Source organism: Chinchilla lanigera, unplaced genomic scaffold (genome assembly GCF_000276665.1).
Source record: "Chinchilla lanigera isolate Chin_1 unplaced genomic scaffold, ChiLan1.0 scaffold00071, whole genome shotgun sequence".
NCBI classification, from domain to species: domain Eukaryota; kingdom Metazoa; phylum Chordata; class Mammalia; order Rodentia; family Chinchillidae; genus Chinchilla; species Chinchilla lanigera.
In genome coordinates, this window is record NW_004955472.1 from 5,452,253 (window position 1) to 5,469,987 (window position 17,735).

Sequence of the window (17,735 nt, forward strand, 5' to 3'; positions counted from 1 at the left end):
TCCCATGCAAAATTTAGCATGGAAGGAATTACTGAAACCACAGGGTGGAAATTAATGATAAACTTGAGATGCTATTAACATACCAGCAGGAGAAAAGACTAAATGAGCTATGATCTGAAGTGAAAGATGTCACCCTGGAAATTGCAAGAGATATGATGGAGAAACAAAGCCGGGTAATAGGGGAGGAGAAGGAGTGAGCTATTAGACAAGAGACAAGGAGAGAAGCATTTACATTAAGAGGACAGGGCAATGAGGCCGCTCGAGTTAACACACAAAAATCCAGACTGAAAGACACTGTGGTTAGTGATTGCAGACAGGAAACAATCCATCAACTGCAGGAAAATGTAGCATTAAAGAGGCGAGGCAAGGAATCGGATGCAAAAGTGCTTTCCTGCTCAAATTAAACAAGCAGACATGACGCTCAGTCTGAGTACTTCCTTGGTTAAGTAACAGCTTGAAGGGCTGACAAGCACACAGCCTCATGGCTCTGGGAAGAATTGAGAGGAGAAGAAGAAGAAGAAAAAGAACAAGGTGAGAATATGCAAAAAGACTGAAACTGATAGCTACAATTTGGGATGACATACCAAAAAATAAATGGAAGCCACAATCTAGCATTTGGCAAAGGCAAGCTTCAAACTGCAGTAATTTTTAAGAATGAAATATATAGAGGTAGACAGGAGAGAGAGAAAGGGAGGGAGGGACGGAGAAGGAGAGAGAGGCTATTGAACAAGTAATGAACAGACTTTGTAAATGTTATTGTGTTTAGGGGAGTCTGTGGGGATGTTCAGTTATGAACCAGGCGAGGGTCTTCTCCAGCAGCAGCGAGGCCAGTGAGCCTGTGTCCTGGGCGCCAGCCCTCCAGGTAAGGGGATGTTTATGCTTTCAGCTACACAAGTCTACACCATCTTGACTGTCCAGCTCCTTGCGTTCTTAAACTTACTACCTGTAGGAGCAGACATTTTAGAGTGTAATTTTGAAAATGCATCTCAGACATTTGATGATCTTCCAGCAAATTTTGGTTATAGAGCTCCAGCTGAAGGTGTAAAGGGTTTTTTGATTAATTCAAAACCAGAGAATGCTTGTGAACCCATAATGCCTCTACCAGTAAAAGAAAACTCATCTGGCACTTTTATCGTGTTAATTAGAAGATTTGGTTATAATTTTGATATAAAGTTTTTAAATGCACAGAGAGCAGGATACAAAGCAGCCATTGTTCACAATGTTGATGATGAAGACCTCATTAGCATGGGATCCAATGACACTGATGTGTTAAAAAAGATTGACATTCCATCTGTCTTTTTGTTTTGTTTTGTTTTGGTTTTTTTTTTTTTTTTGGTTTTTCTCCGGTACCGTCCATCTGTCTTTATTGGTGAATCATCAGCTAAGTCCCTGAAAGATGAATTCACATATGACAAAAGGGGCCACATTATCTTAATTCCACAATTTAGTCTTCCTCTAGAATACAATCTAATTCCCTTCCTCATTATGTTGGGGATCTGTCTCATCCTAATAGTCATTTTTATGATCACAAAATTTGTCCAGGACAGACATACAACTAGAAGAAATAGACTTGGTAAAGATCAATTTAAGAAACTCCTTGTACATAAATTCAAGAAAGGAGATGATTACGATGTGTGTGCATTTGTTTGGATGAATATGAAGATGGAGACAAACTCGGAATCCTTCCCTGTTCCCTTGCTTATCACTGCAAGTGTGTAGACCCCGGGCTAGCTAAAACCAAGAAAACCTGTCGGGTCTGTAAGCAAAATGTTGTTCCTTCTCAGGGCGATTCTGACTCTGACACAGACAGTAGTCAAGAAGAAAACGAAGTGTCAGAACACACCCCTTTGCTTAGACCTTTAGCCTCTGCAGTACCCAGTCGTTTGGGGCTCTGTCAGAGTCCCACTCGCATCAGAACATGACAGAATCTTCAGACTCTGAGGACGATGACAACGAAGATGCTGACAGCAGTGAGGCGGAGAATGAAGCGAATGAACACAGTGTTGTGGTCCAGTTGCAGCCTAATGGTGAGTGGGACTGCGACATAGCAGATACCGTGTGACCCATTAGGTGACGGGTTGATTTCCCTGTGAAACATTTATTTAGCTATGTAATTTACCTTTTTTCTCCTTTTAGAGATTTCTGTAGAAATAACTTATTTTTAGTGTTCTAGTTTAATCAGATTACCCAAACAGCCTCTTATCTGGTACTTATCTGCAGGACTATATTTCATTTTACTAATAAGTAATAACAGACCGGTGCTGTAACTCAGGCATCAAGGATAAAACACAGCCAAAACATTTTTTAAAATCTCAGTATAGCTTGCAATTAAGACTTAGATCACAGTATGAAAATGTTTTGTGTTTCACACACGAAATCAGCGCCATGGCCTTCTGGCATAAGCTTGATAAGCTAAGGCCAACGCTCACCGCACTAAAGAATGAGTTGGAGTACCTTCTGGTATTTCTCCAAGGTGCTTTCTTTACTGACAAGCAACAAGGTGTTTCACCATTTCCCCTCTCCTATCAGCACCACACGAAACCTCAAAGCTATCTTTATCATTCTAGTCCCAAGCAGTTTTATCCTGGTATGAAAGGTCTGCAAGTAGTACAGATTTCAAAAGGATTTTAATACTACAGTGTTATGTATAACTATGGCTCCACAGGTAATGTCTTTGGACTTTTGAGATTTCAGTATCCTTCAGTTTTGTGTTGAGATCAAAGCAAAAGAAAATGCTGCATGAAAAATACCAAACTTCAACAACTGTTACTACTCAGATCATATACCTCTTAATAAAGAGCATCTTATGCTAATTAGCCCTGCTACCCTATGTACAGAGAAACTGTTCAAGTATTAGATTTGAAACTAAATGCTTAACAGAATTAATGTATTGAAGCGATGTACTATGAAAAGGTAAATTATATTATATACCATTTTAACTATGTAGAAATTAAAGAAATGTATAATCAAACTACTAAGAATTTTTATATGGCCTCATATGAGGGGAGTTTGAATGTTAATAAAACTTTTCCACTTTAAAAATAAAAAAAAATGTTGGGTTTATGGATTCACATAGATCATCTCTTTAGAAAGTGATCTATATTATCTTTGGACAGAAAGGTGTATGTTCTGCTTTGTATATACCATTGTTGTTCTGATTGCGATGTGTAAGTTTTGTCTATGAGATATCATTTGACTTTATCTTTCTGGTCCTAGGACGTTTGGTAAGAGAGAGGAAGAAATATAAGCTTGTACTTGTACTGCAAACTGGCCAGAAGAGATGAATGTTACATTATTCCATTTTGTATGATTGAAAATATTTATGAAATTACAAATCTCGATCAACCTTTTTTATTTTTTTTTATTTGTCCTAATATTTTACTCAAAGCTATAGGAACAGGTAGGAAACTGAAAATTTTGAACCCCACAAGGGCCAGGCATATAATTCAGTGGCAGAGCCCCTACCTGGCAAGTTTAGGCCAGCAGTTCAATTCCTGGTACAAAAAATAAAAAATTGAATCCCACAAAATTCCAACTAGATTGCAGTTTACAGAAAATTCCGTTTGATAAGCACCAACCTAAATTCAAAATATCAGATTTGTAAATCTCATCATCTCTAAATACAGAATTAAAAGTTTTAAAATTTTGAGATATTTTTCTACCTGCTTAGAAATTGAAAATACTTAATTTTATTCATAAAATTTTTAAATTCTTTTTTATTTTAAAAATTTATAAACTAACAAAACAATAATGAAGACAAAATCAAAACAACACAAAAACAACAAAAATGATACATGACCTCAAAATAAAATAATAGAAATTAGCAGTGGTTGCTCCATTACATTCTGTTATCTTCAGTGAAGTTGTTCAGCCCACCAGACATGAGAATTTAAGATTTATCAAACAATCAAAGACAGTAACAAGTAATAAAAAAAAAAATTAGAAATGATGCAGAGCTTCACCATACAAAATGGTAGACTTTCAATGATGGTTCTTATATTCTTATATTCTATTTGGTTCTATATCATATTCTAATTGTTCTTATATTATATTTCAACAATGGTTCTGCATATTGTTGTTTTATTTTAAATGATAAATTATGAATTTTATAAAATAGCTAAAGATAGAATTTTTAAGACCCAACTCTCATTTTATGATCAATATTTTCAGTCTGCTTTTCTCATTGAAGACTCTCTGTTTTAAATTCTATTTCTAGCAATCAGGGCTACAGACTGAGAGGGAGTAAGTATGTTTCCTTATAAAGTCACACTAACATGAGAGTCAACCTTCTGCAATAAGTAAGATCAGTGAGAAAAGTACTCCCCTATGGGTGGATCTTAGAATCAGGGAGAAATTTCAGACAGTGTCATCTGCTTTCCTGAGTCATAAAACAATCCTTCAAAGAGAAAGAACTGGACATGGAAACTGAAGAGTGAGAAGTTTATCAATTACTCAAAATGAAGGAGGTCATTTGGCCCTGACATCAGCCTCTACATGGGTTTTACTATAAAGTTATATGGACTGGTTAACTAGAAATTTTTCCACATAGTTAGGATATAAGAAAGGAGGAAGAGGACTAATTAACCATCAGGAAAGGATTAGCTAATATTGGTTTAATGAAGCAACAAAAAGATGTAATAAAATTTCTACCTTCCTGAATTTACTACTAGTTTTAAATACCATGAATTAGTTTTCTCACAAGAACATATTTAGCTTGATTTGATCTTAGTGATCAATAATCATACACATTGTGGTGAAGCAGGTCAAATTTGCCATCACAAACTGGTTTCAGCTATTGATTTGCTTTTCACCAATTTGGCTAACGCCACTGGGTATTTCAGAAAGGGCAATAAAAATAGATGCTATTCTATATTCTGTATATGTGTCATGAAATACTGTCTTTGTAATTGGGCATATCATAGTTCTTCTCTCCTGTTTATAGAGTGAACAAATTTCTCAGCCCTTCAAATGCCTTTTTATTAATTGGTAAAAACCATTCTTTAAACAGATGGCTCATTTAAGGAAAGTGGTTACTTTAATATCCCTTGGGGAAAAGCCATCTGCTTTGATTATGCGTCTGGGACTTCCAGATGTTGCACTTTCCCAAGAACCTGTGGAGTCTTTGTTACCCATTATTTCAACAGTAGTGATATTCTCTAAGGAATAGCAGCTGGTTTACATCATCCTCCCTGTCAACACACACATACCATCCAGGTAAATCCTAGCATACTGCACTGAGGCAAAAGCTCTTAATTGCATCTTTGCTGTTTGTTACTCACCCTCATCTTTTAGTTCAAATATGAAAAGTCTACTATTGAGCTAGAGCATAAAAACTTAAAAATAGGCAAATGACTTAAATAGACATTTCTCCAAAGAAGATATACAAATTTCCAATAATCACATGAAAAGAAAATTAGATCTCTATACCAGAAGCAAAGTCTCTCAATATAATTGACGCACAAAACTTGACACACACATGAATAATGAAAGCAAGAGAAAACAAGGCAAGAAAATGTCATCTAATACTCACAATTTCCTCAAAGCTGATCCAATTGCATCAATGGGGAATAAATAAAAAAACAAACAGCTGAATTACATCAAATGATGAAAGATGATTCCAAAAAAATCAGATCGGCAAGATGCTCAGTGAACTCAAATGTAGTATCACTGAAGAGAAAATGGATTTAGTAAAAGAAAAAAATCAATGAGCTTATAGAAGACTGACTAAAAGGCAACTGCGATACATAAAAGTATACAAAACATGAGTAAGCAGTTTAATAAAGAATTGGGGTGCATGAAAAGGAATCAAAGAAATTCAGGAGATCAAAATATTGTTTTTAAGGCATGAAGAGCAGAAGTAACCAATGTGAGGAGAGAGGGTCAGAACTGGAAAGTACGGTCATTGTCAATCAGCATACTCAGAGATACTTTAAAAACAATAAGAGAGCTTGGAGAAAGGATCCAACAGCTACTAGGTGATGTAAAGACGAGTAACCCAAGATTATTTGGAATTAGTAAAAAATCAGAAGACAGCACAAATGGCCTAAAAAGATTGCAGAAATAATAGAAGAAAACTTTCCAGGTGTGGAGAAAGAATTTAACACAGAGGCAAGTGAAGCATACAAAATTTCAAAAGGGTATGGTAAGAAAACAAAACAAAATCACTTGTCCATGACAAATTATAAGCATAATCCCAGAAGTCCAATTCATGACAGAAATCTCAAAACCTATTAGAGAAAACTAACAAATCAGTTTTTAATGTAACCCCGGTAGAATTACGGCAACATTCTTACATAAGCCTTCATGGCCAGGAAAGCTTGTAGTGAAGTGTTTCAAGCCCTATGGGACAGAACTTCCAACCCAGAAAAATATATCATTCAAAACTGTCTTTCAAAATTGATTAGAGAAATATTGATGTTCTATGATAAACAGCAGCTTAAGAAATTCATAATCACCAAAGTTTCCAAAGTTCTCAAGGATATTCTAGAAAGAGACAAGGCAACAGCATAGAAAGTTTAGTGGCATGAATACACTAGGTAGGGTGAGCAGTTAAGCGAAAGGGGAAAAGGGGAACTGTAACAGGAAAATAATGCAATGACAGCAGTAAGTCAATACATTTCAGTAACTCTCAGTACAATAACTCTAAATGTAAATGGTCTCAATTACCACATCTTTAAATAAATGGACTCAGATATCTATACAGTATCCCACCCTATGAGAAAATATACTTTCTTCCTAAGAGCAGGTGGAACTTTCTCCAAAGTAAACCACATAGTAGCTAATAACCCATCCTTAAAACTATGAATCAAGTTATTCCACACATACCATTAGGTCATAGCACAGTAAAACTAGAAATTGATGATAAAACAAATTACAGGAATTATGTAAATACATGGAGATTCAAAATACAGTTCCTAGAATCAAACATTAATGCTAGGACAACATACCAGAACTTATTGGCCACAGTGAGAGCAGTCTTAAGAAGGACATTTATATTTGTGAATGCCATCATGAGAAAAGCAGATAAAATTAAAAGAGGAAAAAGTATTGCCAAGTTCATTCATAGAAGCTAGGATTAACCTGATTCCAACTACAGAAAAGGGCTCAAGGTAGAAAAGAAAACTATAAGCCAATCTCATTAATGAACATAGACTCAATGATCCTCAAGAAGATAGTTGCAAACAGAATGCAACAAATCATTAAAAAAAAATCATACATCATGATTCAATAGGCTTCATCCCAGGAATGCAAGGATGGTTTAACATACACAAGTCAATAAGTATAATACATTACATGATCCCTCATCCCAGTTGTTCCTTCCTTTGAGCTGGGGTAATTGCTCTGATGATTTCTGCTGGTTTATTGAAAGGAACAATTAATGCTTAAATTTTTTTCTTTTTAATGGTTTTTATGAATTTTCATGCTTATATCTGGTAATATGAACAACTAATTTGAAGACAACAATATGCAATGTAACAATCACCGTTGAGTTCCTATCATCTGGTTTATATTGTTTCTAATGTTTTTTATTATTTTTTGTTCTCATTAAAAAATAAAAAAAATTACAAAAAAGCTTTCAGCAAAATCCAACATTTCTTCATGATGAAGGCACTGAAAAAGATAGTTATGGAAGGAATTTATCTTAATCTGATAAAAGCTATTTCTGACAAACCTACTGCCAGCATCATATTAAATAGGGGAAAATGAAAGATTGTCCTCCAAATTCAGGAATAAGAAAAGAATGCCCAGTATAAAACCTCTTGTTTAATACAATACTCAAAACCCTAACTACAGGAATGAGGAAAGAGAAGGAAAAAATAGTGTATGTAGAAGGAAGGAAGAAATAGGCTTGTGTACTGGAAACTATAGTACTCTGAAGAAGGAAATTGAGGAGAACACCAGAAAATCAAAGATAGTCCCTGTCCTTGTATAGGCAGAACCAATGTTATCAAAATAGTGTAACTTCAAAGCTGGTGATAGATGGATAGATTTTATATAGATTTAATGCAATCTCAATCAAAATGCCAATACTGTTCCTCACAAAGCTAGAGAAAACAATACTAAAATTTGTATGGAATCAAGAGAGACCCAGAATAGCAAAAGAAATTTTGAGCCACAAGAGCAAGGTAGGAAGCATCACAGTGGTGGATTTCAAGTTATGTTATGAAACCGTAGTGATAAAAAATATGATATTGACACAAAAACAAACGTACAAATCAATGGAACAGAACAGAAGATGTAAAAACAACCCCACACACATTCTCTTTCACAAAGGAACCAAAAACATCACAGGGGGAGAGACAGCCACTTTAACAAATGGTACTGGGAAAACTGGTCACACACATGCAGAAATTGCACTTATAACCCTCTCACCATGTACTTAATAAATTAAAAATTGATCAAAGTTCTAAAGGTCAAACAAGAAATACATAATAAGTTGGAAGATCAAAAGATAAAAATGTTGAACATAGAGGTATACAGAGTCACTTTCTGAACAGAACCTCAGATCCACAAGAAATAACGTCAAGAATCTACAAGTGAGATTACATCAAAATAAAAAGCTTCTACACAGCAAAGGAAATAATAAACATAGTGAAGAGAAAGCCTACAGAATGGGACAGAATATTTGCCAAGATAGAGTCCTAATATCTACAATATATTAAGAACTAAAAGCAAAAGACCCAAATAAAAGACCGAATCAGAATTGGCAACTGAAATGAAGGGACACTTCTGAGAAGAAGTGCAAATGGGCAGTTAACGTGTGAACAAAGGGTGAGCATCTAGCCAATAAGGAGAAGCAAATTAAAGGAGCACAGCAGTAGTGACACAGCAGCTGATCTCCTCATTTCATAGTGACCCATGCATGCGGTGTTTATGACAGGACAACTCCTAATACTTACAATTTGGAAGCAGCCTGCATATCCATCACAGATGAATAAAGAAAATGTGATATGCGTATACAATAGGCTACTACTGTGCTACAAGGAAGGATAAATGCTAGTCATTTATAGAAAAATGGCTTCATTTGAAGTCATATTGTTAGGTGAAATAAGACATGCAAACAAATATCACATGATTTCTCTTATTTGGAAAACCTGCGGTATTAACAAATTAAAGAGCAAAATAAAGTATAGATGATAAGAAAATGGTAGATAGATATTTTGCAAATGGGAAGTAGATCAAGAGACAGACTTACAGTCAAGGGAGGGGAGAGGAAGAGAACATGAAAGAATTAAGCTGTGTGTGTACGTATGCCTACTCCGCATGATGAATGTAATCATTATGCACCACAAACATGTACTAATAAAAATAAAAATACTTAATAATTAATCATTAGAAATCTGCAAAACAAAATCCCTGTAAAATACCATCACATACCCTTCGGAAGCTATAATCAATAAGCACACCAAAAGAAAACAAAACAAATAATAGCATGTGTTGGCAGAGAAAAATTATAGAGAATTTGGAAATTTTGGCATTATTGCTGGCTTTGAAAATGATGCAGCTGCCGTGGTAAATAGTAGTGGTATTTCCAATAGCATTTAGAAGTTACTATTCAATCCAGTTCTCCACGCCTATGTATACACTCAAATAATTGAAAACAGACATTCCCACCTAGCTGTGTACCCATTTTCACAGCAGCATAATTTCTAACAGCTAAATTTCTATCAGCAGATGGCTGGATAAACAAACTGGCATATAGTTAAATGAAGTATCATCAAAAAGTGAAGCAATTCTTACGCACGCTACAGCATGCTTGAATCTTAAAAAGCATAATGCTAAGTCAGATAACCTGGTCCCCCAAATGTTAATAATATGTGGTTCCAGGAGCTTAAAGTAATCAGTGGTATTTGTCAGAATCTGGAAATATGGATTATGTGTAATTATGTAATAGAGAACTTCCATTTGGGAAAATGAAAACATCCTTGGACACAGATAATGGTTATAGTTTCAAAATGATAACATTCACAAGGCAAATTAACTATAGAATTAAAATCATTATATTATCAAATGACATTATCTATAGTCCCATAATAATAAAATAGTACATTGAAGCTAGTTTGGTGATTTACAAAATTCTCAAAACTAATGACGTGTGCTCTAACTTGGAAATGGTATTTCATGTTTTTTATTCTCAAAGGCATTATTGGACCTAATTTATTAACCTTTTGTCTTTAACACCTACAAATTCTAAAATATTCTCTGATAATTCTAAAATATTTGTGGTTATTATATCCTTCAAAATTTTCTCTCTGGATCAAGGTTAACAGTACAAGAGCTGAAAACAACCCAAAACTATATTAACTGGATCACAATGATGAAAAGTTCATGTAAGTAGGAAAAATAGTGAGATCGGATTGGAGCTCAGAGTTGGTAGGAAGTCTAGGTGATCAGTCACAAGAATAAACCTGCAGATTCAGTAGTCAAATTCAAAAAAAAATATTTCACATTGTACTGATGCTAGGAAATAAAGATTGTGAGGAGTTTCCAATATAACTTCAAAATCTTAGGTAAAAATATAAAAACCTATGGAAAGAGTCAAACTTAAAATACTGAATTGACAAAAATATACATATGAGTGTTAATGCCCAGCTCTTTATGAAAGGAGTAATCTAAGAACCAGAACTGTATTAAATATGACATATAGTCCTCAGAATAGTAAAGGCACTATAATCAACTTCAATGTTCAATACTGGTGATAATTACCATTTTAAGTATATTGTGCCAATCTAACAAAATTCAAATATCGTAATGTGAGAAAATGCAAGACAATGCTTCTTCACTAAAATCATAACTGTGTTAAAATTTATAACCAGATTTTAAAGGTAATGTACATAGGTTTGGTAAGTGAACATGTTATTGGTGCAATTCAAATTTAATATAAAAATCATGGCTTTGAAAAAGATAGAGTTAATAGCTCTTATTTATACATTATTTACTTTATTTCAGTTAATTGACAAATGTGCAACATAAGCACTATCTATATTGAAGGGGACTGTAAATAGTAGTATTAAAGGATAGATAAATTGGTCAAATATTAGCAAATAAATACATTAGGTTTAGAAAAGTGATTGACCTGCCTCTGAAGCCTGTTGTCTTTACTCCAGATTGTGATTGCTCAGTTCAGTACCTCATTCTGCATCTTTATTTGCACTTCATATAATTTTTCCAGGGTACCACATTGTATTTCATCAAAGAATGGCTTACAGCCATGTCACTGAATATCAAGGCTTCAAGCCTTCAAGCCTTCATGGTTTTGCCTGTACAACTACTTCCATGTGGATATTTTTAAAAAGTCATCATTAATATTTTCTGATATAATTTAACACAATCCCCGAAGTTAGTCCTTTTCTCTCAATAGCATTTTAAAAATTGTAGGGAAAATTGTGGGTTCCCTCAGATTTTTTATAACTTTTAATTTTGGCATACTAGATTTACAGAAAAGTTGCAAAAGGTAGTATAACAGTTCTTGTGTATCTCTCAACAGCTTCCTTTAATGTAACAGTCATAGTAAAAGAATCAATACCGGGACATTTATAGTGATATCAATTACAATTATGTAAACTGCAGATAAAATTCAAATTTCACCACTTATTCCATGAATTACCTTTGTTTTTCCAATACCCCATGGAGTATCCCATTTTACATTGTTATTACTTTCTTTCAATCTATGGCAGTTCCTTAGTTTTGTTGAATCTTTATGACCCTCCTGCTAATTAACAATACTACTCATTTATTTTGTGAAAATCCTTCCAGTCTGAAGTTGTCTGACATTTTGTCATGATTAAAATGAGTTTGTGAATAGTTTTAACAATATCACATACATGATCATGTATCCTTTCTCAAAGCGCCATATCACAGCGTGAACACTCACTTCTTGGTTAAGGCAATGTTTGCTGAGTCTTTTTCACTTGTAGTTAATAAATACCTTAGGCTAGATGCTTTGGGGCTATGAAAATATTCTATTTTATTTTCACACTTTCATGAACTACTCAGTATTTATTGGTGGATCCGGCCTGCAACAATTATTTCTGTGATTGTTTGCCTATTGGTGATTTTCTGCTGAAAAGCAATTTGAATCTTTTATATTAGGTAAACTCCACCGTTGCAGAAGATATAAAGATGGAGAAGGAGCTGGAGATGGAAATAGAGATCTTCCTCAGGTCCTCAGTGTGTATAAGGAATATAATGTATCTTTTAATACTTTTGTTTCTCTTATTATTGAATTCCATGAAAAATGCTACCTACCCACAGCTAGTAACGGCATATCACTGTCTCAGCCAAATAATGTACTTGCAGCTAGAGTGTCTGCTTCCTGCACAAATTCACATGACAGAGGGAAGCAGCAGCGGTTTTTCAATGTGATAGATGTCAGCAGCTAAGAAACTCATAGATGTTTATTAGGTATCCCCATGCTTGGCCCTCTACTGACACAAGTTTTATTACATGTAAGAAAAATCTCTTCAAGTTCCTCTTGCTCTATTACTATCTATTCCTTTTTAAACTGAGTTTTTTTCAAAGAAGAAAAAGAAGAGACTGGAATAATAGACTGCACCAACACCGAAGAAAAATTTCCCTCAAGGAATATTTGGAAAATTAAATTACTAAAAACCTCCCATTGTCCCACTCCATTATGGAAACAATGAAAATAAAAGGAATAAGAGATGAAATTTACAAAGTAAGTTTAAATATGTTTTTATATTTTTATGCGTCCTTGGCAAATCTTTCACCTAGACTTTAGTTTCTCTAACATTAAAGACAGGTAGATACATCATTTCTAATGTCACATTTCTTGACACTCTCAAAATATTACTTACTCAAACAGATAGAGTCAAGTTGTAAATTATGTAGTTGAGCAGGGTTAATGCTTTTCCAAAATAAAATAGATGTTCATGTACTGATTAACCACATGACTTGCTATTCTAATTGCCTCTTTGTTGGAAATTAATTCTGGTACTTCTTTTCTTTGTTACTTCTTAGTATGTATTGAGTGGTGAGAACAGACATCAACATTTTCACATCAGCTGCTTACTTGCGTACAAAACCTAAAAGAAAACATCAGAAATAAACCCATAGATGAACTACAATGCAGATAAAAACAAAAGCCCACCACAGAAATAATCTTTGCTTCAAGTGTCACACCCAAGGCAGTCTTCGTGTTCCATACGCAAGTATCGCTCACGCTGATAGCAGTTTGGTTTGCTTTGTTGTTCTTTGCCGTAGTGTGCAGGTTATAACTTTTTGGTTTTTCTTCTGTCATAGTAGGTCTCTGCGATACTGCACCTCTGTTCTGGCAGCTCACCAGTGTGCCACGCAGTATTTTTGCGTGGTTCTCTTGGCAGAAACATTTTCTTTTTCCTCTGCTATAAGTGATGTCTTCCGGGTTTCAGTGCCAGCCTTCTAGAAGATTTCTCTATGATATTTTTTAATTGCTATTTTCTTTGTAAATTATGAAACTATGTATACTGCACATGTTTAGAATCAAGTAAACCACAATCATTAGTCAATTATTTGTGTTTCAAGTGACATTCTAATTGCTGTATAGCTTATAACCAACATCTCCTCCACCTTTGGTTTCGCTGTAGAAGGTCATCAGCTCAGGCTTCTACTTTGGCAAGGTTTCCCTCTCCATATTTCCATCACGGTGCAACGTTGACATCAGCAGTGCCAGTTTTGTTGCTGCTGTTGTTGTGAATGCCCTGTATGAGGCCAATGTTCTATCTTTCTGAAATCCAAGGATGGTACCATGCAATTCTGTGTTTTCAAATTCAAACATTGTACTTGGAATTTCTGCTTTATTCTTGCATACAATTTCTACACTGGTCAAATTATATTAGCAAATGTAACATCAATTAGAAGCTGCTAAACCAGTTGTCAAATGTCACATTCTGATTAGTTTGGGAGGCGGGAACAGCAAGTCTGCTCACAGCATCATTTGGTTCATGACTGTATGAGGAAGGACCTGGTGGCTGAACTCTAGGGTACACTTCTAAACTGAAAGCAGAAGTGTTTGTAGCTACAAAGGTGTAAAGTTTTACACCAGATTTTAAAGGATTTTCTGGAAATATATGTAAATATTTTTCTTTTTCAGATTTAGTACACCAAAAGCCATTTGATGTTGAAAACTTTGATTTTTTATAAATATTCAATAAATATTAAAAAACCAATACTTTTTAAATTGTTGCTGTTAAGTACTCATTGTTTAACATAATAAAACTCTTAAAATTAAAATTAGTAATCATCAATAGAAATATTCTAAAGAATAAATGTGGGTATTCATGGGTATTACCCACAAAAATGTGCCTTTATGAAAAAATTGGTGTTATGCCACACAAGCCACATAAAAATAGGTTAAAATAAGATTAATCCTCATAATGTGTTCTTAAATGCTTTCATTTTAAACAGTGACACAGACCTTGAAAGGTTCAATATCTTATGCACTGTATCAGGACAGAAAGGAAAAGCAAGCATGTGTTTGCTAGCTTCTCTCACATAAATGGAGCAGTCACAGTAAACGTTCTTTCAATTTTCATTTGTTGTACAATCTGCTGTGGCCAAAACAATCACATGCAAAATTTTAAAGTAGGCAATGCAATACCAAAAAGTGTACAATGTACAAAATTGCTTACTGTATATTTTTTACTATACAATTTCAAAAGAAATTTCTTCATTAAATTTCATACATAAAACCTGAAGTCTGTGGAGGCTAGAATCATCATCTCAACGATCCCTGTGCTTTCAGAGATTGTTTGGAGCTGTTATTGTAGGAAGTCACAGTATGTCCCATTGAACTCCGTGGAATTTCGTGGAATTGAGTGCAGGGTCATTCCTTGTTAGGGATGGGAGATCTAGACCTGGAGACAGAGACGTCGAGTGCAATCACTCCCAATTTATACCATAGATCATACGACTACTTGACTTTAATGTTTTAGCTGAAAGGAAAAAGTTTGAAAAAAGCTTTTTTAAGAGAATTACTATGGGTGTGGGGCCAGAGGGACAGCTCAGTGGCACAGAACCTGTCTGGCAAGTGCGAGGTTCTGAGTTTGATTCCGGGTCCTGAGAGAGAGAGAGAGACAGAGAGAGGGAAAGAGAGAAAGGGAGAGGAGAGAGAGAGAGAGAGAAGAGAGAGGACAGAGAATTACTATGTAGATCAAAATATAATGTGTTGAGCTTTCTCTTAATAATAAAATATACCTCTGTATTACAAAAGTGCCTCTATTATACCATAGAATTGAAAAATTTCTGAAATATAAAATGCAAATAAATAGGAACCAAAATCAAGCAAGGAAAAATACCTCCAAAACATTCAACACACTGGAACAAACTTCAGTAAGAAAAAAAGAAAAGTTTATGATACCTTATGGTTTAAGGAAATAACATCCTATTCCTGAAAGCGAGACTTATCTTAATAGATCATAAAGATTTTCCTTTAAAAGCAGCTATGTGTTCTGTGCGCAGGACATGTCAGGTATTAGGATCTGAAGGAAATGTGTGCCATCTGACCTTCCAAATAAGTGAAATAGAAAAAATTATTTCTGTAAATCATTCACTCAAGTACCACCACTTCCTTATTTTGGAAATAAATAGGTAGGTGTCAAGTTTGTACCATATAAAATACTTAAGTACAACCTGCTCCTCGACATGTCCTGCTGACTCACATAAAGCCTACTTCTTATTTTCATCAGAGCAGGGAACTTTGGAGGAAACTAATCTAGGCACACGCAGGGAAGATATACCAGCTCTCTCCGCTGGTTAGCATGACTATCCATTCAAAAGTGTGACGAAGGTGATCGCCTAATAATTTAGAGAGAAAATGACCATTGGATAAACAGGAGCAATATGTAGAAAATCATAAGAAATCAAAGAGTTTTGAAAGTTTTTGGCCATGTTCTCAGGAAGATGTACATAGCCACTGCCCCTACGCAATGAATAAAGAGGCATAAGAAAGATTTATTGAGAATGAGAGAATTTATCCAATTAAAGATTCTTTAAAGAGGGAATGAAACCATTATCAACCATTTGAGATATTTTTTAATAAAAATATAATGTTGTATTATGTATAAATCCACTGCCTTCTAAACAAAAGGAATGAAAAACAAGTGAGATAGCCAGAATACTATTGATAATACTTCACAAAACATGAAACTTTTATGTACAAATAAATACAATCATTGATGTAAGTTTTAATCATCAATATGTGATTATGTGAAATTTTCTTTAAAAGACTGAGAAAATTATTTTGTTACATATTTAATCAAACTACCAGTACAAATGTAGTATGTATATATATGTGTCCAAAACAAGTGAATCTTTACATGTCTTTTGCACCTGAAAAAGTTATTAAAGATTCATGTCACAAGACAGGAAAATAAAAACAAACAAAAAGATTGGTCAACATAAAAGAATCAAAAATACCCCAAATAATCATCAAGCACTAAAAAAATCAAGAAAAAAGTTATAGTAAAAGAAATTTGTCTTCATCTTTTTTTTTTTTTTTTTTTTTTTTTTTTTTTTTTTTTTTTTTTTTTCTCCGGTACCAGGAACCGAACTCACGACGTTGCGCTTGCCAGGCAGGCGCTTTTGCCGCTGAGCTAAATCCCCAGCCCCTGTCTTCATCTTGAAGGTTAGAAAATGTTCCTTCAAACAGGACATGTTTTAATGACAGGATTTTTACATACTTTTCTACAGCTATAAACACATTATTTGTTTCTGCATTTCCATTTACGTGATGCGTTAAAATTATCTTACAAAGAGTCTGCATTAAATATTTCTAGCAATTTAAATTCATGCATAAATTTTATGACTGTTCCAAAAGCGAAGTGTTAATTAAGATTCAATTAATCAGAACACTTAATTTTGAAAAAGTGAAACCCCATTTTCCATAAGCACTTTTCCAAAAAGGAAAGAAAAAAAAGGAGAACTGGTCTGTCAGTATTTCTACAAATATAAATATTTCATTTAAATCATATGGAATAAAAGAAGCAACTTCTTTTGGATTCAGTGGAAAGAAAAGCATTCAAGAAGTTTCATAATTACAGTCAGCGAAGTATCTGGTATAGTGAAAATGACAACATGAAACAACTGATCCTTCATATAACAAATGTGCATGCACGTACAGATATTCACTAATATAATATGTATTAGTGAAAGTGAATGTAAATTGTTTGTCTGTAAGAAGATATACCTCAGATTTTCTTGGTATAATTTTAGATCTGGTGCAGAATGGGGTAGATATAAAATATTACTAAGGCTTTGGATTTAGGATTGGCTGCATGTAAATATTCCATTTCTATAAATCTGGAATTTTTAAATATTTAAACTAGTGTACAGAAGATGTCTCAAAGGAGAGATCTCAGTGAATTTTTTTGAAATGTAATAGTTGTACATATTAGTGGGTACAATGTGACAGTTCAGTATATGCAGATAATATGTGATGATTAATCAGGTTAATTAATAGTCATATCTTTTTGAGACAGGGTCTCACTATGCAGTTCAGCCTGGCCTTGAGCTCACTTTGTAGCACAGGCTGGCCTCAAACTCACCGCGATCCTCCTGCCTCAGCCTCCTGAGTGCTGGGATTACAGGCATGTGCCGCCACGCCCGGCAGGAATCATGTATTTTAACATATCATATCATTTTACCTTCAAACTCCTGTTTTCTAGTTCGCTGTAAAATACATAAGACAACACTGTGAGCTGCAGCTATCCTCGCGTTCTGTGTAACCTTAGGACACG

At 34.4% G+C, this 17,735-nt stretch overlaps 1 pseudogene; it reads left to right on the top strand.

Annotated features, from left to right (window-relative positions):
- The first annotated feature begins 870 nt into the window (after positions 1 to 870).
- On the top strand, positions 871 to 2,062 carry LOC102018383 (annotated as a pseudogene).
- The last annotated feature ends 15,673 nt before the right edge of the window (positions 2,063 to 17,735 follow it).